Source organism: Balaenoptera borealis (assembly GCF_965194805.1).
Source record: "Balaenoptera borealis genome assembly, chromosome: 11".
In the NCBI taxonomy this organism is placed as follows: domain Eukaryota; kingdom Metazoa; phylum Chordata; class Mammalia; order Artiodactyla; family Balaenopteridae; genus Balaenoptera; species Balaenoptera borealis.
In genome coordinates, this window is record NC_138868.1 from 86305608 (window position 1) to 86326559 (window position 20952).

General features: G+C 38.8%; 1 protein-coding gene and 2 long non-coding RNA genes across 9 annotated transcripts in view; 2 read left to right on the forward strand and 1 right to left on the reverse strand.

Moving 5' to 3' along the window:
• LOC309606203 overlaps nt 1–20952 on the reverse strand; it is a 910895-nt gene that overhangs the window by 804828 nt on the left and 85115 nt on the right. The window lies entirely within an intron of this gene.
• The window catches only part of LOC309606206, a 404244-nt gene that overhangs the window by 76734 nt on the left and 306558 nt on the right, over nt 1–20952 (forward strand). The window lies entirely within an intron of this gene.
• Nucleotides 13470–20952, forward strand: part of ELMOD1 (ELMO domain containing 1) — a 129949-nt gene continuing 122466 nt past the window's right edge. For 6 of the 7 annotated variants that reach the window (XM_082342986.1, XM_082342987.1, XM_082342988.1 and 3 more), the window contains exon 1: nt 13470–14449. The gene's annotated coding sequence lies outside the window, so the exon portion shown is untranslated. The remainder of the gene's footprint in view (nt 14450–20952) is intronic. The other variant, XM_082342983.1, reaches the window with a different exon arrangement.

Sequence of the window (20952 nt, forward strand, 5' to 3'; positions counted from 1 at the left end):
CGGAGAGTGGCCCCCACTTGCCGCAACTGGAGAGGGCCCGCATGCAGCAGCAAAGACCCAATGCAGCCAAAACTAAATAAATTAAAAAAAAAAAAAAAAAAAAAGATCAATGAAACTAAAAGCTGCTTCTTTGAAGAGATAAACAAAATTGACAAACCTATAGCCAGACTGATCAAGAAAAAGAGGGAGAGGGCTCAAATCAATAAAATTAGAAATGAAAAAAGAGAAGTTACAACAGACACCACAGAAATACAAAGGATCATAAAAGACTACTACAGGCAACTATATGTCAATAAAATGTACAACCTAGAAGAAATGGACAAATGCTTAAAAAGGTACAATCTACCAAGACTGAACCAGGAAGAAATAGAAAATATGAACAGACAAATCACAAGTACTCAAATTGAAAATGTGATTTAAAAAATTCCACAACAAGAGTCCAGGACCAGATGGTTTCACAGGCAAATTCTATCAAACATTTAGAGAAGAGTTAACACCTATCCTTCTGAAACTATTCCAAAAAATCTCAGAGGGAGGAACTCTCCCAAACTCATTCTATGAGCCCACCATCACCCTGATACCAAAACCAGAAAAAAATACCACACACACACAAAAAATTACAGGCCAATATCATTGATGAACATAGATGCAAAAATCCTCAACAAAATACTAGCAAACCAAATCCAAGAATACATTAAGAGGATCATACACCATGATCAAGTGGGATTTATCTCAGGGATGCAAGGATTTTTCAATATCTGCAAATCAGTCAGTGTGATACACCACATCAACAAATTGAAAAATAAAAACCATATGATCATCTCAACAGATGAAGAAAAAAGCGTTTGAAAAACTTCAACACTCATTTACGATAAAAAGTCTCCAGAAAGGGTGCATAGAGGGAACATACTTCAATACAATAAAAGCCATATATGACAAACCTACAGCTAACATCATACTCAACAGTGAAAAGCTAAAAACATTTCCTCTAAGATCAGGAACTGATTTCAGAGAGACAGCAGTGAGTGGTGTGGTGAAGTGAGATCTTTATTCCCTGCCCAGGAATTGAACCTGGGTAGCCTGGATGAAAACCAGGAATCCTAGCCACCACACCCCTTGGCACTTACCCCCAATGAAAAATGCATTTCTCACGGAGGCAAAACAGTAAAAACAGGTACAAAGTTTATTATTAGAGACATAGCACAACAACAAGTGGGAGAGCACACTTATCAATGTAATCATCACCTTTTTCAGTTTTCATATTAAATTAGTAGGAGAAATGTCTCCATTATATGGTAACATATTTTATGAACCAAATATTGAGACTCATCATTTAAAATACAATCTGACAATAAAAGAAAATATTTGAGATCTGGAGAGTCTCAGAAAATTCTGGATGGATGAATACCTCATCCATGTTAACAAAAACCTAAATCAAATTCTTCTCCACCACATAAATAACTATCACGAAAAAAAATCCATGCTTTCTTTATTATATTTTCCCCTCTTTCAGCAGAAAGCTGGTAGATTCTGAAGAAAAAATAAATTTAAAACACTAATATCTATAACAAACTTGATCTTCAGTGCTATCTTACTTGAAAATGAATTAATTATATAGATTTTCAAAGAACAGAATTATTCAGTTTTGAAATAAAAGAAGTCTGTTCCACAGACGCAAATAAGCCTTTAGGTTTTATGTTGATTGTAAGATAAAGAGAGTATACAAGATAAAGGCAAATGGCACAATATATATGTGGGGTAAACCATATAAAAATATTTTGGAATAAAATAATGAATTCACTATATGTGTTGGAATAGGAAACTTGAAACTGTGTTGTATAATAGCCATTTGTTATAACTTTTGTTATAGCTGTATTTCAGTTGTATCCTTTCAATTATTTATTTATTTATTTATTTTGGCTGCTCTGGGTCTTAGTTGAGGTATGTGGGCTTCTTAATTGCAGCATGCGGACTTCTTAGTTGCAGCATGTGAACTCTCAGTTGCTGCATGCATGTGGGATCTAGTTCCCTGACCAGGGATCAAACCCAGGCCCCCTGTATTGGGAGTGTGGAGTTTTATCCATTGGACCACCAGGGAAGTCCCTCCTTTCAATAGTTTAATATGACCAAACCATCTGTTTTAAGTGTAATTTTGCCTGAGATATTCCCCCCCCCCTTTTTTTTTAACTCTGGACTACATGTCCGGCAGAATTCTCTTAAATAAACTAGGTCCTGATTTGAATTTTTCACTGTATCCACATTGGCCATTTAGATTGCTCCCAAAAATCAACAAAATGCTGTTCACTGGCAGATTTACCATGATAAAGAACATAACATAAGAAAACAGGCCATTATTTTAATGAAAACTGTATGTGAGATCCAAATAATTTAGGCTACTTATATATCTATTCTTGAAAAAAGTACAGATTTAAAATTTTTCCATATGATTCCTGACTCTAACTCACTTTTTCTTTACCTAAATGGAAAACTATTTTCTTCCTAGTGATGAGAAATGTCTCTTTTTCTAGGAATGGAGACTTCTATCCACACAATGGATTAGAAAAAAAGGAACAACTTCCTTGCCATGCTGGCCACAGCTTTCCTGACTGCATCTTCCAAGTCAATGCCAGAAGTTACAGGGAGCTGGATATTGTTGAATATGTTCTGAGACTCTTGGACATTGATTCCTTCAAGCCTAACCACCAGAGCTATGAGTTCTAGTGTTCAGCAGTCTTTGATGATATCATCAGCAATGATAGCAAATTTCACTATTTACCTTAGGATCAGCAATGAGCAAATAAAATATTTAATACACTGAGCTTCCCTAACACTGAGATCCAAGAAGTTGGTTGGACTTTGACCATGAAGAGAAATGACGTCATATGGAGCTATGTTTAGTCCAGCACCACTCACAAACAGTTGGTATTCCCATTTAGTTTTATGTATTTTAGGTCATATCTACTGACTTAATTTTGAGCAGATGCATTTTTTATTTGTTGTCCATGGCAAATATATCTTTTTGTAGATATCTTGAATTGTCCTCAAAGTGTATCTTGACATCAAAACAGACAACTTGTCTTTCTGGAATTTCACCAAAGGGTTTCAGTTCAACCTAAGTAGCATAAATTTCTAGGGAGGAATTCCATGACTTCTTAATTTGATTCACAGCCTAATTTTCATAGACCCCATAGAAGCCTAAATTTTCTCCTGTCCACTAAACTTGACTGTTCGTCAAAACTGTCTTCAAAAATGTAAATTTGTTCCTTAAAAATATATTCTGGTATAGAAGCAGCCACTGATTAAATGTCAATGCCCCTGCCTGAGGCTGCGCATCAGCAAAAGCCATTGCAGTATGCGCCCATTAAAATTTCCAAGAAGGGACTTCCCTGGTGGTCCAGTGGTAAAGAATCTGCCGTACAATGCAGAGGACGCAGATTCAATCCCTGGTCAGGGAACTAAGATCCCACATGCTGCGGGGCAATTATGTCCGCACGCACAACTACTGAGCTTGTGCACCTCAACTAAGGAGACTGCGTGCTGCAAACTACAGAGCCCACGTGCTCTGGAGCCTGCGTGCCACAACTACAGAACGCATGCACCCTAGAGCCTGCACGCCACAATTAGAGAGAATCCTGCATGCCACAACAAAAGATCCTGCATGCCTCAACAAAGATCCCATGTGCCACAACTAAGACCCAACACAGCCATAAATAAATAAATAAATAAATAGATAAATAAATAAATAAATAAATCTGAAAAGAAAGTCTATTTGTTTCAAAATTTTTTCCAAGTAGGAGCATCATACACAGTGTCAGTCACAATATATTTGAACTATTGTCTTGTTGTGTAACATTATTTTCTTATTCTTGGATTCCTGCAGGATCAGCCATCTTTTAGAGATTAATTACATTTTCTTGGACTTGGCTGACAGAGTGAGGGCACCAAGACTCACAGATGTTTTGGACCTGCATTGCCATGGGGGAATGACATCTTAAACAAATACCAAGCACAAAGGAGTCTGACTGGGTGATTGAGATGAGAGGAGAAGGAGGCTTAGTAGAGATTTAATTCTTTATTGGAAACAAACCTGAAGAAAACACCCAGTTGTGTGTGTGTGTGTATGAATGTGCACACATATTTGTGGCTGGTTTTTTTGCAGTTTTCTTTTTTCTTGTAGTTGATTTCTAGTCTCATAGCATTGTGGTTGGAAAAGATACTTGATATGATTTCAGTTTTCTTAAATTTTACTGAGACTTATTTTGTGACCTAGCATGTGATCTATCTTGGAGAATGTCCCATGTGCACTTGAAAAGAATGTGTATTCTGCAGCTTTTTGATGGAATGTTCTATACATATCTATTATGTCCATTTTGTCTAATGTGTCTTTTCAGGCCAGTGTTTTCCTATTCGTCTTCTGTCTGAATGATCTTCCATTGATGTATCAATAAGTAGGATGTTAAAGTCTCCTATTTTAACATCCTGTCAGTTTCTCCCTTTGTTTCTGTAAGTATTTGCGTTAGGTATTTAGGTGCTCTTATGTTGGGTGCATATATATTTACAATTGTTATATCTTTATGTTGGATTGATCCCTTGATCATTATGTATTATCCTTCTTTGTTTCTTGTTACAGTCTTTGTTTTAAAGTCTATTTTGTCTGACATATGTTTTGCTACTCCAGATTTTTAGAAAATTTCCATTTGCCTGGAGTACCTTTTTCCATCCCCTCACTTTCAACCTGTGTGTGTCTTTAGGTCTGAAGTGAGACTTTTGTAGGCAGCAAATACACGAGTCTTGTTTTTGTATCCATTCAGCCACTGTATGTCTTTTGACTAGAGCATTTTGTCCATTTACACTTAAAGTAATTATTGATAGGTATGTACTTACTGCCATTTTGTTCATTGTTTTGGGGTTGTTTTTGTAGTTCTTTTTGTTCCTTTCTTCTTTTGTTCTCTTCCCTTGTGACTTGATGACTCTTTAGTGTTATGTTTGGATTCCTTTCTCTTTGTGTCTGTATCTAATATAGATTTTTAATTTGTGGTTATTATAAGGTTTATATATAGCAATCTAAATATATACATAATTAATTTAAGTTGCTGATCTCTTAATTTCAAATGCAGTTTAACAACCCTGCGTTTTTACTTCACCCACCACATTTACTGCTTTTGACATCATATTTACATCTTTTTGTTTTGTGTATTCCTTAGCTGCTTATTGAGGATATAGATGATTTTACCACTTTTGTCTTTTAACCTTCCTTCTATCTTTGCACGTGGTTGATTTACTACCTTTACTGTATATTTGCCTTTAGCAATGAGCTTTTTCCTTTCATAATTTTCATATTTCTAGTCATGGCCTTTTCTTGTTCACTTAGAGAAGTTTCTTTAACATTTCTTGTAAAGCTGGTTTCATGGGACTGAACTCTGTTAGCTCTGCTTGTCCGTAAAACATTAAAAAATTTTTTTATTGGGGTATAGTTATTTTACAATGTTGTGATCGTTTCTACTGTACAGTGAAGTGAAGTAGAGTTCCCCATGCTATACATCAGGTTCTCATTAGTTATCTATTTTATACATATTAGTGTATATATGTCAATCCCAATCTCCCAATTCATTCCTCCCATGCTTTACTCCCTTGGTGTCCATGTTTGTTCTCTACATCTGTGTCTCTATTTCTGCCTTGCAAACCAGTTCATCTGTACCATTTTTCTAGATTCCACATATATGTATTAATATACGATATTTGTTTTTCTCCTTCTGACTTACTTCACTCTGTATCACAGGCTCTAGGTCCATCTACATCTCTGCAAATGACCCAATTTCATTCCATTTTATAGCTAATATTCCACTGTATATATGTACCACATCTTCTTTAACCATTCAAACTGTCACTGTTTGCAGATGACATGATACTATATATACAAAATCCTAAAGATGCCACCAGAAAACTACTAGAGCTAATTGATGCATTTGGTAAAGTTGCAGGATACAAAATTAATGCACAGAAATCTCTTGCATTCCTATACACTGAAAATGAAAGATCAGAAAGAGAAATTAAAGAAACAATCCCATTCACCATTGAAACAAAAAAATAAAATACCTAGGAATAAACCTACTCAAGGAGGTAAAAGAAAGACCTGTACTCAGAAAACTATAAGACACTGATGAAAGAAATCAAAGATGACACAAACAGATGGAGAGATATACCATGTTCTTGGACTGGAAGAATCAAAATTGTGAAATGACTATACTACCCAAAGCAATCTACAGATTACTGCAATCCCTATCAAATTACCAATGGCATTTTTTACAGAACTAAAACAAAAAATCTTAAAATTTGTATGGAGACACAAAAGACCCTGAATAGCCAAAGCAATCTTGAGGAAAAAAAAAAAAATGGAGCTGCAGGAATCAGACTCCCTGACTATACAACAAAGCTACAGTAATCAAGACAATATGGTACTGGCACAAAAACAGAAATATAGATCAATGGAACAGGGTAGAAAGCCCAGAGATAAACCCATGCACCTATGGTCAACTAATCTATGACAAAGGAGTCAAGGATATACAATGGAGAAAATGTATTCTCTTCAATAAGTGGTGCTGGGAAAACTAGACAGCTACATGTAAAAGAATAAAAGTAGAACACTCCCTAACACCATACACAAAAATAAACTCAAAATGGATTAAAGACCTAAATGTAAGACCTGACACTATAAAACTCTTAGAGAAAAACATAGGAAGAACACTCTTTGACAAGAAAGATCTTTTTTGACTCATCTCCTAGAGTAATGTAAATAAAAACAAAAATAAACAAATGGGACCTAATGAAACTTAAAAGCTTTTGCACAGCAAAGGAAACTATAAAAAAGATGAAAAAACAATCCTCAGAATGGGAGAAAATATTTGCAAACAAATCAATGGACAAAGGATTACTCTCCAAAATATATAAATGGCTCATGCAGCTCAATATCAAAAAAACAAAGAGCCCAATTCAAAAATGGGTGGAAGACCTAAATAGACATTTCACCAAAGAAGACATACAGATGGCCAAGAAGCACATGAAAAGCTGCTCAACATCACTAAGTATTAGAGAAATGCAAATCAAAACTACAGTGAGTTATCACCTCACACCAGTTACAATGGGCATCATCAGAAAATCTACAAACAATAAATGCTGGGGAGGGTGTGGAGGAAAGGGAACCCTCTTGCACTGTTGGTGGGAATGTAAATTGATACAACCACTATGGAGAACAGCATAGAGGGTCCTTAAAAAACTAAAAATAGAATTACCGTATGACCCAGCAATCCCACTCCTGGGCATATACCCAGAGAAAACCATAAATCAAAAAGACACATGCACCGCAATGTTCATTGCAGCACTATTTACAATAGCCAGGTCATGGAAGCAACCTAAATGTCCATCAGCAGACAAATTGTCCATAAAATTTTGATCTCTCCTTCAAATCTGAATGAAAGCCTTGCCAGGTATTCTTGGTTGCAGGTTTTCCCCTTTCATCACTTTAAACATATCATGCCACTCCCTTCTGGCCTGCAGAGTTTCTGCTGAAAAGTCAGCTGATAGCCTTATGGGAGTTCCCTTGTACATAACTTGTTGCTTTTCCCTTGCTGCTTTTAATATTCTCTATCTTTAATTTTTGCCATTTTAATTACAATGTGTCCTCTTTGTGTTGATCCTGTCTGGGACTCTGTGCTTCCTGCACCTGAATGTCTGTTTCCTTTCCCAGGTTAGGGAAGTTTTTAGCTCTTATATTTTCAAATATGTTCTCTGTCCCTTTTTTCTCTCTCTCTTCTCCTTCAAGGACCACTATAATGTGAATGCTAGTGTGCTTGATGTTGTCTCAGAGGTCTCTTAGACTGTCTTCATCTCTTTTTTTTCTTTTTTCTGTTCAGCTTCAGTGATTTCCACTACTCTGTCATCCAGCTCACTGATTGGTTCCTCTGTGTCATCTAATCTACTAGTGATTCCTTCTAGCATGTTTTTCATTTCAGTTATTGTGTTCTTCATCTGTTTGGTTCATCTTTATATTTTCCAACTCCTTATTAAAATTCTGACTTCTCACTCTGTTCATCCATTCTTCTCCCAAAAGTCCTTTGATCATTTTTATGATCATTACCTTGAACTCTTTATCAGGTAGATTACCTAATCTTCACTTTATTTAGTTCTTCTTCTGAGGTTTTGTTCCATCTTATTCCTTCATTTGGAACATGTTTCTCTGTCACCTCATTTTGCTTAATTTGTTATTTTTATTTCTATGTATTTGGTAGGTTGGTTATGTTTCCTGACCTTGAAGAAATGGTTGTGGCTCTCTCTTGCTTATGAGTTCTTCAAGATCATGGACAGTGTTTTATTCATCTTTGTATCCCCAGTATCTAAGATAGTGTATTATATATACTAGGTACTCAATAACTGACTATTAAATGAATTATTAAGTGAATTAATAATCATTTTGGGGACTTCCCTGGTGGCACAGTGGTTAAGGATCCGCCTGGCAATGCAGGGGACATAGGTTCGAGCCCTGGTCCTGGAAGATCCCACATGCTGTGAAACAACTGAGCCTGTGCACCACAACTACTGAACCTGAGCTCTAGAGCCCACGAGCCACAACTACTGAGCCTGCATGTCACACCTACTGAAGCCTGCACATCTAGAGCCCGTGCTCTGCAACAAAAGAAGCCACCGCAATGAAGAGTAGCCCCTGCTCGCCACAACTAAAGAAAACCTACTCGCAGCAATGAAGACCCAATGCAGCCAAAAATAAAAATTAATTAATTAATTTAAAAAAATCATTTTGGACCAGTCTTTAGGCCACTGGAAAGCCTTCTCTAGATCATGTTTTGAGAACTACTGCCATAGCAGCGTGTCTAAGAATCTCAGTTTATTTTGTTTAAAGCATTCTCTGGCAGAATGAATAACTCACATAATCTCAGTCACAATTTTATCAATATAGATATTAACAACCATACTGGGTCCAACTGTTACTTCAGTTTTGTACATAGAACTCCATAGGTCTATACAATTTATTCTATTGGAAAACAGAGTGATCTTAAATTAATTTTTAAATTTTACACAATTAAGTAAAATTGAGACAAGGCCTAATACGTTTTAAGCTCAGAGGTTTCATTTCTACTTTCATTGTGAAGACAATACATACAATACATACATCTTCTACTACCAGTTCTGCAAGTCACAACACTTAAGACCAGAGCTAGATTAAAAATAAATAAATGGGCCAGGATTCCCACTCCACCCACAAAATAATCCAGGCAGGAAATTCCTACTTGCCCATTGCTCAATCTAACCTTGCTAAAGAAAGAGACCTTTGGGTGGGTAAGTTCTTATTCAAATGAATTCCTAAGGATGGTGCTCAGTAAGAGATCCACCTGTCTAGAAAAGACCCAAACTCTGTGTCACTCGTAATGGACCAATGTGGAGTCCAAATAGATGACAGAGCACAGCATCTCCTAGGTCTTCCCTTCCTCCTCAGCCCCACTGCTGTAATTTGGGCAGACTTTAGAGGCACAACTTCCTCCTCCATGGATTCTCTACTCATCAGTTCTAAATACTACATCAGGTAATCTCAGTTTCTTCAACTACCTATCTGTTGATCTCATGGTACTCTGTCAAATACGCTTTTTATCCAGAAATAATGCAGCTGGATTCATGGCTATCATTTATGGACCACTATGGGCCAGCCACTATGCTAAGCACTTTACAAATCATTTACTAATTTAATCCTGCCAGCAACAATACGAGGTAAATATTCTTTATTATTATCATCCTCACTTTAGAGATAAAGCTGAAAGAAGTTAAGCCCAGGTCCCTTAACTTCCAGGCTGGTGCTTGAACATTATGTAACACTGTTGTAGCAAATGTCACCAAACACTTTACAGCCTTCATTCAAACAATTAATCGTGAGACAGGCTGGGACCTGGGACCCTTTGATACAGTGCTGCAATACTTGCACTTGGACAAATGTCTCCTTGAGCAACAAAATCCAAAGAAACTACAAGAGACTAAAAATAATTGTATGCATGTGCAGTTGGGGCAAATTAAGGACAAGAAGATATAAAAAGACCAAAAAACCCAACTGCCACTTCTGAAGAGCTGGGAGCAAAAACAGGGTGTCAGTAGCAAAAGCAGGGTACTGGGAATGCCCCCTGCACTCAACACCACCAAAGGGGTGGACAAAACTCCTAAGCTACCCATTCAGCCCGACCCATAGACTCACCAGTACTTACCCTCACTCCATATAAGGAACCAGCTTGCCCCCACCTCGGGGAGCAAGCAAGGGAAACCATTACTTGTTTTCACTCCCTCCTGCAGCTGCAGGAGCCCCAGTAAAGCCTTCCCTGAATTTCTGGTCTGGCATTTAGTCAATTTCTATTCACTGGGGGAAGGCCAAGAACCCTGGTTGATATCAATTTCCTTCAAATTACCTGGGCATGGGTCCCTGCCAGTTTGGCAGCCCATGAGAACTTCCTGGATTAATTCAAAGATATATTAGTCTCCAACAAGTCTATTACCTGAAATTCTATAAACCTCTCTGTATGACGTCCTACTAGATTATCTATTAGCTGTATTTTTCCAATGTTTATTAACTGATGAGAAATGCTTTATTTGTTTGCCTATGACAAAGTTGCATATCACAGTAGTTTACCTTGAACAGTACCTAGTAGTCAACTAAAAGATAAAAGATGTTTGATGATGGGGATATTTAGGAAAGCTGCTTCAATTAGCAGAGCACAAGGTCTTGCATCTTTGTGTACTTATAGGCTTGGCAGGTGTAACTGTAGCCATGATGAAGCAGAAAAGAAATGCCTAGAAATGGGAATGGGCCAAGGAGTTTTCTTTAAAACTCATTCTTTAAAACCCTGGGAGCTTTATAATAGATAGTTTATTTTTAGATATCTTAAAAGGGCACTATGGTCAAGTCAGTTTTCTTAACAAACTCTGGATATGTTTATTAGAAGATGGAAGATAGTTGAGAGAGACGAGAGAAAGAGAAAAGTTGGTGATAGCCAGAAGAAAGGGAATAAAGATAGAAGAGGATAGCCTATTGGTACAGACTAGCTCAAGAATGAAGAGAATACCTACTCTGCTGAGATTGATTAGGAAGAGGAAAGAAAGGGTATGGAGGAAATACTTACAAAAATAAGGTAATTCCTAGGGTGATGGTACTCAATGGTCTCTCTTCTCTGGTGCAGTGGGGAGAGCTGGATGTACATTGTTAAAAACATGGTGGGCTGAGGAGGTGGAAAGAGAAAAAATTTAAAGATAGTTGCTGTGGATTGGAGGAAGCAATAGTGATACTGATTTATAGATGATAGGTTGTGGCTTTAGCTAAAACACACAAATTTGTAATGAATTATGGCTAGGATTTTCTTTCACAATGCTATGTGGACCCTGAATTGTAGAAATCTGTGAATTTGTGACTGGAGGGAAATTAGTAGACTAGGAAAGGGAAAAACTGACCCAAATACTAGGTTTATTAGGAAGACCAATTAGAAAAGACCTACGGTCTGAGGAATCAAGAAGGGTTGAGAACCTGTATACATTCATTCATTTTACAATCTTTTGTTGAGGATCTGTCACATATTAATTGTCTGTTAACTTCTTTAATACAAGGATGAATAAGATCCTGCCCTGAGTTAAATGTTAACAGGTGGCAAGGCTGTCACTAACTGCTATGGAATACATGTGTACAAATATACTTTGGAAAAGTTGGTTCTAAGTGGTGCCAAGTCTGTCTCACATTCAGACAATAAGAGAAACAGAGAGAAAAGCTTAAGTTATTCAGACAGTAGGTAGATCCAAACAGTCAAATAGTATACAACAGAGAATAACTATTGACATAAATAGAGGACAAAGGTGGTGAGAAGGTGAGGGTTTGTGAGTGCTATATGATCCTGAAGGAGATGTTTGAGATGTAGGAGATATGGGAGTCCAGGCTGAATCTGGCCATTGGAGAAATGTCATTCCTTGAGGTTAGAAAAAAGATATAATTTGGTATGGGGATTAAACTCTCTGGGCTTCCTCCATCCCCTTTCATTCATCATATGAATTGCAGGCACCTACCTAGAGAAATTAGCTGAGGGAGTCAAATGAAAGGAGTAAAAATCAATGGCAGGGATCCATGTCCATGTAGTTTGGTCGACCTAGGGCCAATATTAATATTTTTATTGATATTTTTGAGAGAATGAATCAAGGCCTATAGATTAATTTGATGAACAACACAAAGATGAAAAATACTTGACTTGTGTCCTTGGAGATTATTCACTTTTTAGGTGTTTATTGCCTATTTTCTTCAAACTAGATTCTAAGTTCCATGAGGGCAGGGACCTTGTCAGTCTTGTTCATTGTTGTTTTCCCAGCACCCAGAACTGTGCCTGTACATAATAGTTGCTCAGTAAATTGTTTTACATTGATTAAACAATAGCAGTAGACTGTGATAATTGCTGTGATACCAGTATGCACTGGTGCTTTGGCAGCAGAGCATTAACTCTGCTTTGGGGGTTGGGGAAGCTTTCAGAAAGAAGGTGGCATTTGAGCTTGAAGAATGGGTAGGACTTTGTGAAGTGGAATGGAAAGAGAAGAGTCTTACAGAAAGGTTGGAACACCATAAATAAAGGCAAAGCATTATGAAACACATATGTTTGGGAGATATTGAAAAGTTTATTTTTTGAACACGGATACTTTAAAATGTACTTAGTGTCAGTGGAAAGTGAATTTCCTTCCCTACAAGTATACCTTACTTTATGGAATAGTTAATGAAAGAAGGACCACAGGGAAATGTAAGAAAATTAAATTACTTTAAAAAGAATTTGGAGTGAAATTCTTCTGTCATGTGGATAAACCTGCCCACAGTGAATCGCTCCTGAAAAGCTTTTCCTTCCAAAGAGGACTCATATATGGCCTTGGTGTAACTTTTTCCAAGAGGTTTATTCAGGAAGTATGAAGAAACTGGAGAGTTGAAAGAAAGAAAAGGTAATAGAGGCTAATGCTTCTAAAAACAATAAAATACTAGAAGGATCAAAGGTTTATTATTATTTAACATGAGGAAGGAACACAATAAATGTTCAGCATTTAAGGACTATCACTAATCTAACCTTTCATAAAAACAGTATAGTGGAGGTGGAACCTGCAGAGACTTTTAGTGAACATCTACTATGGAACAGGTGCTTTGCATTCATTGCCTTACTTAATCCTCGCAACAGTCCAGAGAGACAGGGATTACCACTCTCCATTTTATAGATGAGGTAAGAGAGGGGCAGAATAGCTGGGTAAACTACTGTGGTGGTAAATGAAACTGAAATCAAGGCCGACCGTGAAGGTTATTGTCTTTCCCCTACCCTATGCTGCCTCTAACTTAAGAAACTTTTTAATTAGAGAGAAACGTTCGTTATTAATATGAAACATAATACGAAAGAAAGGCATAGGTCTCCGTGTGTGTGTGTGTATGTGAAGTGAGTTCTGGTCCAAGTCCTATTGCACTGTGAAGCAATGTTCCCCAAATAGCCCCAGGCTTTGGTGTCTATAATCCATCCATTATAATTAACCCCAGGGTTAAGGTATTGTTTCTAAAACCTGATTAAAATGCAAATATGTAACCTGAGAGGACTGACGCCATCTCTCAATTACAAACCTAGGAGCTGGCTCTTTGAGAACTTGACCCGACTAGTCCAGTAGTCGGGAAAGGCGGGGATTGCCCGGGCATCCCTGCAGGAGAGGTCTCCAGGCACAGGAAAGCAGGTGAGGGGTGGATGTCTGGATTGGGGGAGTCACTCGGTGAGATAGCAGAGGTTGGAGCTAAGCTAAAAAACAAACTTGGCCCTCTGAACAATTCTCTGGGGAGGGAGCGAGGAATACACCTTGCCTTCTTATTCCAGGACTCTTTGGGAATCCCATAGACAGTCTTCCGAGGTTCACCATCTTCTAGCCCACGGCTCCTCCCGGGGGTAGACCCAGGAGCAATTAAACTCTGCCTGTGCAGCGTACTCCCCGCTCTCTGCCTAAGAAGCAGGGTCCGCAGATTTAACCCTTTCCCTCCAGACTCCCGCGCTCCCTCCCCCGCACCGTGTGGGCGGCTTGGCGACTGGGCATGCTCAGTCGCCGCCCACGGTGTGCTTCCAGGGAAACCTCCGCACTCCCTACCCGGGCTGCTCCCTGTTGCCTCCTTGCCGCCGGCCTCCTGGGGTCCATCCCAGCTTGCTCTGCTCCTAGCGACCCAGATTCCTGCCCCGCCTCCGCCCCTCCCGCGCCCGCATCCGGTGCTGCAGCCGCGGCCACCCTGGTCCAGGCTCTGCGCCGGGGACCGACCTCGTCGATCGCCGCGGTGGAACTTGCAGCTGGAGCCCTTGCGGAACGCGGAGATGGAGACCCGACTGCCGCACGCCAGGACCTGCTGAGCTTCTGCCGCCGCTGAGTCCATGTGAGTAGCTGCGTCCAGGGGCGACCCAACAGGAGCGGAGGGGAGAGGGGCGAATGCCCTTGAACAGGAGAGAGGTGGCGGCGAGGACTTTTGGCACCGTGAGAGCTGCGCTGTGTATGGGGCGCAGCAGAAATGCCAAGATTGTGGGCAGAGGGGGCAGGAATGAACGTGCATACTACTTCGGTTCAGGGGCTTCGTGGTCACTCAAGACCGTCATCTGTTCTCCCATCTTGACCCCCAAAATGAACACCCGGGGGATACAGGTCTGCGCGAGAGGCTGCATCTTGGCCGGGGCGCGGGTCACGTAGTAACTGAACGCCGAGGGCTCTGGAGGAGGCATGCCTGGCAGAGGCCAAAATGGGAGGTGGGGACGAAGGTAGGCCTGGCCCGGGCGAGTGGCCTGTCCAGGTCCTAGGGTCCCCTGCCCCACGGCCTTAGGCCTCTGGGGCAGTGCAGGACTTCGGATTGGCGGACCGCAGAGCTGGGGGGTCATCAGCGCTGCGAATCGGGAGGAACTGAGGGGCTGGCGCGCGGTGCCTCCTCCTACTGCCAAGTTCCCCTCACTTATTGGGGCACCTTCTTTCCCAGACAGGTAGAATTGAACAGGCGAGTGGCGCGCCACGGCTCACAGAGCTATTAAAAGCAAAACAGTGAAGTGTGGTGGTGAGGCGTGCTGTTGTGAGTGCCTTTTTTTCCCCAAGTGTGAGTACAGAGTGCCCCTATTCACCGTGTTTCTACTCCACCTCTAAGTAGCGAGTCCGGTAACACACCTTATGAATATTTCAGGAACGACCTCGCAGGCTCGGTTGCTTCAGATCAAGTTTAATGAATATGTTTGTCAGCTTTTCTGCTCTGCACAGGCAGGTGGAAGCCCCGTGCCTCAGCTTTCCAAATCTCATCCCTTCCCTGTACCAACTAGGAAAAAGACGCTAATAACCCCAGTGAGCTTTAGATGGGTACCATAAATTAAGTCTGTCCTTTGGAGAGAAGAGTCTTGGGCAGATATCCAGGCATTGTTCTGCATCTCTGCAGTGTGCGTGTTGTGCCTGGAGCTTGACAAACCGGAGCTGCCAATATGGTGGAAAGCAGGTAATGTGCTTATGTTGGAATAAACGTCTTAATTCATTATCATCTTACGACACCAGGTAGTTACACAGACTTAGTCATTCTCTCCCTTAAAGTTGAATCTGAGATCTAGTTGAAATTTTGAAGAAGGCAAAATTTGTATCCCTCTATACTGGGGGGCATCTATCTTTCCTAAATTCTTTCATGGAAATAAGAAATGAACGTCTTTTCTGTAATCACTGTCAAGAACACTGAAAGAACACATTAATGTAAGGAACTTTCAGGATTGGAGCAAGCTGTAGGGCATCTTTCCTTACACTTTAGGTTATAACTTCCATTGCACCATCACCATTAATCAGTAAACCGACACACACAACAGTTAATACTCTAAAATAGTGCTCCTTTGCAGAAGAAACCTGCTTTTTCCTCCCTTAATGAGACAAGGTATGTCTCTAAATGACCTGTGAGGAATTCCTCTGTTGACCAAGATTTCAAGCCTTCAAGATTTACATGATGCTGAAAGAGGCATCTCTCTTCTCTTGTCAGCCCATACACAGTGAAGCTGAAGCAATTCAGTTTACAGATGTTCCACATTTAGAGAAGACTCTTCCAAAAAAGACCCACTACAGTTACACCACAGGTTCCACCTCCACCTGCCAGGCTGCTTCTCCCCAGCCTGTTAGTGAGGACAGTATGTCTCACTGTGCTTGATTAATGAAGAAAAGGAATCCCAAAATGAAAGACATTTATTTCCCATATTGTGTTTTCAAAATTAAATTTTCAAAAAATTTTAATTATTAATACATAAAGACAAGGACTTAATTCAGGCATAGTAATGACTCTATGAATATCAGCTTTCCAAGAGATTTGGGGCAACATTACAGTATTCTTTGTGCTGAAATTATTGATAGATGGTATTAGAATTCTATGAAATTAACAAGATAAGTAAAAATTTTATATAATAAACAGCATTTCCTAAAGTATGTTACTGAGATGCTCAGAAAGTAACCCAGCTGCATTAACAGACATAAAATATGGCCAATTGAGAAGTTTGCAGAGCTTGGATACAAACCTCCAGGTGCTCTAAAGAAGCATTCCTTGAGTCCTCTGAGAATTTTTAAAGAGTCATTGGTAGAGCTGCCAGATTCAGCAAATAAAAATACAGGCTGTTCATCAGTTAAATCCGAATTTCAGATAAGCAATGAATAATTGTTTTTAAAGTCTTTTTTTTTTTTAAAGCCAAATTTACCTCCTCCCCAATTGTGCTTTAAACCAATGGTTTTCAAATTTTGCTTTTTTTTTTTTTTAATTAACAGATTTTTACTTTTTTTTTTTTAAAGTATTTGTTTATTTATTTATTTATGGCTGTGTTGGGTCTTCATTTCTGTGCGAGGGCTTTCTCTAGTTGTGGCAAGCGGGGACCACTCTTCATCGCGGTGCGCGGGCCTCTGACTATCGCGGCCTCTCTTGTTGTGGAGCACAGGCTCCAGACACGCAGGCTCAGTAATTGTGGCTCACGGGCCCAGCTGCTCCGCGGCACGTGGGATCTTCCCAGACCAGGGCTCGAACCCGTGTCCCCTGCATTGGCAGGCAGATTCTCAACCACTGTGCCACCAGGGAAGCCCAATAATTGTTTTTAGTATAAGTATATCCCATGCACTGTTTGGGGTATACTTACACTAAAAACTTTTAAATTTGTTGTTCATCTGAAATTCAGTTTTGACTGAGCAGCCTGTATTTTATCTGGCAACTCTATAGTCACTGGAAATTTCTCATTCCTCTTTTTGGGGTCACTATGGTTTGAAAAAATAAAGTGGGGCAGAGATCATATGCTGTTCTGCAGGCAATCTGGGACAAGCCCAGTTCTGGTTCTAGCTATTGAAAACAACTCATGCTTAAAAGTGAGTACTTTCAGTTCAACACACCTCAGCTTGCTAGATTTAGTGAGAAGTGCCAAAACATACAAAGATGAGTAGGGGAAGTGGGGGTGGAGGAAGGGATCTACATCATAAGATACAAGACTTGCAGGATCCACTCTAGGAGCCTGGGAAGGACACTGAGTTCTGCTGAGCAGCTCCAGTCAGGGAGTGAGATGACCGGCAGTTTTGACAGGTCTGGCTTTGAATGAGAGAGTAAGATCTTATCCTGGGAGGCAAGGAAGATAGAAACCCATGGCTTTATACCTAATGGAGTGGAGCTGGAAGTTGATGGCCTCAGTTAGAGGACAGAGAAGCCTGCTGAGGATGAGGGAAGAGAGAAGGGGATTCTAAAGGACGTTACATAGTTGCTGATGGGAATGGAAGAGGGAGGTGAAAAGGGACAAGTGCAAGGATTGGTAACTGGTACTTGGGTGAATGCATCTCATTGCATTTAAAAAAAACAGTTGGTCTGCCCTTTGACTAATACCCAAAGGGCTCCTTCACTATTCTGCTACCATCCTGGTTTCCTCAGGAAAAAAGCATCATCAAACAAATAGTTTTATTACTTTTATATAAGAGACGGTATTTAAATGTAATATTTGAGATGCTGATCAATATTCTGTTGCTTTGGCACAGATTCCTGAAATATAAGCAGAGGTTTTGGCTTTAGCAAATCTGTTGCTTCAAATAGGAAAAGATACTAAATTGCAATCATTTTCTGATTTAGTCCAGCTGTCTTTAAGGAAGCAGATTCTGATGATGGAAAGAATGTAGATTTTACAGAAATAGCACTATGTGAAAATGACCATATGCTTGTAGTACCAGAGAGTACCTACTGAGAATGTTCCAAATGCAATTAATTCCAAAAAATAGCACACCACTTACATTTGTGTCTCTGAAGACCCAGTGGGTATTTTCACTATTGATCATTATAGGAATTTTACAGGGAAGTGGAAGATCAAACCACTACAGAAAATCTTCATTTTCTGAAGATTCCAGTTTGCCAATCTCAAGCAAATGATGATAGAGTGCCATTCTAGATTGCACTTCTGTCAACAAATCTAGTTATCTCTAGGGACCATCTTCAGAAGAGCCCCATATGTTTATCATATGTATGGTTAAATTTCTACTTCATATTTTACAATAAGTTTTTAAAATCATAAAAATAACTCTCTGCTAAAATGTATAGTGAAGCAGTTAATTTGCGACTTTCTTATCAAATGATTATTCCTTAAAATAGAACAGAAAACACTTCTATTTCAGGTATTTGTATTTTTCCTTTTTGTAGTGTCTGCCAAATATGTCCTGCCTTATAATTCTGATAGTACATGAGAAAAAGAGTGATCAAGGACATATTGAAGTTGCTAAAATCTCAAGGCAATTAGACTATAGTTTTTATTTTCAGCGAAGTTTCATATGGATATGACTTATTGAAAAAAGCCTTACTTCAGTGATCTCTAATGACAACTTACGTGGACTGTCACCCAGAGAGAGCTTTAACTGAAATTGTGTGCTCAATTCACATTCTAAGTCTTCAGTAAATACTTTGAATTTAAAGAATCTGAAGACAGCATGTTTTTGCATCCCAGGAGCTTTTAACCCTCCAGCTCACTTATGCTGACCACGAGCAAGTCTTATTTTACATCAGTTTCTGTGCTATAAAATGGAAGATATGCACATTTAAAAAGAGAATATTGTGTCAACTCCAATCATCTATGTCTATAAAATAAACATTGTGTTCTAAAGGATAAATAACTCCATTCTCAATGTAATTAGACAATTTCTATATTGTCTATGTACTCTCTATAATGTTTCAGATGCCATCAAAATAATTCACAATTTGCTGTGTTTGATTTTTTGCTTTTTTGTTACAAAGCAAGATGATTGTGGTAAATGCTTAAGGAGAGCTCATTAAGCCTTTTTAAAAAATCAGTTTCAAACAAGCTAATGACTGCAGATTCAAAGGTCTTTACATAGCTTTTAAACATAGTTTCCATTTTAATTATTGGGATTGGGACTTCGTTAATTAGAATGCATGGTATAAGAGCTTATTTCAGCTGCTATAACTCTCAGTCCTAACCCTTGTATAAGTAGATCGCCATATGTTTTGAAGCTTTCATTCATGATGAAACTAACAATTTATTTATCCCACAGCTGCTTTTTGGTTTAGCAGATATCATCAATGATATCATAATCTCTGTTCCCTAATTGTTTTTTACATTACCATTTGGCATTATAAATATTTTAAGTATGAATCAGTCTCTGGAATGAATTTACTATACAAGTACATTTCTTCCTTTTCCTTCAGAAGAAGAATCAGAATGCTCTACCCTTCAGTATTTGGAAGCCAGATTTTCTGAAGAGTCTATATTCCAGTAGAACACTTACATTTTAATTTCAGATTTTCTTTGGTCTTAGAATCCATTTAAATTAGCAAAAATCTTAAAATAGTTATTTTTAATTGAGAAGTTTTATCATACATTCTTTAAAATGGTAAACATTTATCAAAGCTGTTTCAATTAAAATATATATTATGCACATCATTAGTCAAAACAATTATAAATATATATTCACCTAACATAGGACCACCTAAATACATGTGTAATGTGTATGTAGCCCAATATGTGAACCAGTACATGAAAATCAAGACATAAAATAAAAAGTTTGGGTTATAGTTTTTGCTTCACTAAAGAGTTCTGTGCTGTATCAAATATTTCTTCTATTATTCCTTTAAATTATAGATAACCTACAATATTTAAAATAGAGCCAGACTCATCAAATTTTTACATCTACTCTATCCTTCTGGGACACATCTATCAATTAGACGAGTAATCTTTGTAGGTGAGATGCAGAAATGAGGTCTGGGATATGATCTAATAGCTGGATTCATCAGCTGTAACCAAAGAATGTTTACAGGTGTGAAAGCCACATAGGAGGTGGTTTCTGTTGGCCTCCTTCAGTGCTCTTCCCTTGACCCTGACATTTCTACAATTTTATCAGTGACTCAGATATACTTAGACCATACAAATATCAGGTTTGTTGATAATGCAAAGCTCCAAGAACTAGTGAATTTGAATGACAATCAGGATTAAACTTAATATCCCTTAGCCCAGAGCAAGGGCTGAAACTAAGATTATATTCAGAAAGAATAAATGTTGGCTTCATTTAGTTTCTAAAATTAGTAGCCTAAGGATAGGGAGTGGAAGTCCTACTTTAACAACAGTTTGAGTTGTAAAAATTAGTTTTAGTTCACTTGAGTATTAACCAACAGTACAGAAGAAATTAATACTTTCTTTGGTTGGATTCATAGAGTCCATATGAAAAGATCAGAAACAGACACTATAACACACTGTACTGAAAGTGATGCATTTTGGGCCACCTGTCAGGGATGTAATAAGGGGGACTGGCTCATGTGAGCCTGGGTAGGATGTTGGCTCACATGACCTTAAAAGCACCTCCTAAATCAGATTATGCAGTTTAAATTGAGTTCCCAGGCACTTATACATGAATCTGCCAATG